Here is a 1286-nt window from a genome sequence, read left to right as displayed (position 1 = left end):
AAATTGGAATTCCGAGGAAATTCCGACGGAAACTATCCGTCGGACCTTAGTTTTTATAACCACAAGCCGCTTCTTCTTCCTCATTTCTCTTTTCTTCCTCTCCGGCTCCTCTCCCTCCTCTCCGGCGATCTCCCCCTTCTCTCCGACGATATCTCCGGCCAATCCTCTCTAAACCTACACAAATCATGTAAGGACTCTATCCCACTCTTTTAGATTCTATTTGTTAGGTTTTTTTTGTGTAGATTTGATAGATTTTTATTAGGGTGATTGGTTAGGATTGTGATGTGGTTGTATAATTGGTTTAGAATTGTGATTTGGTTGAATAATTTGTTTTGTTGAATTGATTTAGAATTTTTTTATAAATTTTTTAATTTTTTTTGTATTTATAAAATCTTTTTATTGTATATAAATTCGATTTTTGTGTATAAATTCGATTTTTGTATTTTACAAAACAATTTTTGTGTATAAATTAGATTTTTTGGATTTTACAAAAAGTTTTTTGTATATAAATTCGATTTTTGTGTATAAATTCGATTTTTGTATTTTACAAAACAATTTTTGTGTATAAATTAGATTTTTTGGATTTTACAAAAAGTTTTTTGTATATAAATTCGATTTTTTGGATTTTACAAAACATTTTTAATATCTATAAAACTTTTTTTGTGATTAAAAACTATGATTTGGGATTTTTTTTTTTAAAAAAAAAAAATATATATATATAATATAAATTTCTATATTTATTAAACATTTTTAATATTATTAAAACTAATTTTTGTAATTATTAATCAATTTTTTTATTTATTAAAACTATTTTTTGTTTATTAGAACTATTTTTATATATTTATTAAACATTTTTAATATCTATAAAACTTTTTTTGTGATTAAAAACTATTGTTTAGGATCTAAAAAAAATATATATATATAATATATAATATAAATTTCTATATTTATTAAAAAAATTTAATATTATTAAAACTAATTTTTGTAATTATTAATCAATTTTTTTATTTATTAAAACTATTTTTTGTTTATTAGAACTATTTTTATATATTTATTAAACATTTTTAATATCTATAAAACTTTTTTTGTGATTAAAAACTATTGTTTAGGATCTAAAAAAAATATATATATATAATATATAATATAAATTTCTATATTTATTAAATATATTTTTTTTAATTTACAGGTCTCATGATGATCAGACCCGACCTCGACAGCGTCGTGGTAGTGGTGGTACGAGGAGCCAGTCTCGGGATTCCAGCAATTTTCAGGATTCCCCTTCGCCC

The sequence above is a fragment of the Brassica oleracea genome, unplaced genomic scaffold (assembly GCF_000695525.1).
Source record: "Brassica oleracea var. oleracea cultivar TO1000 unplaced genomic scaffold, BOL UnpScaffold01224, whole genome shotgun sequence".
Taxonomy (NCBI): domain Eukaryota; kingdom Viridiplantae; phylum Streptophyta; class Magnoliopsida; order Brassicales; family Brassicaceae; genus Brassica; species Brassica oleracea.
Note: the sequence above shows the minus strand (reverse complement) of the source record.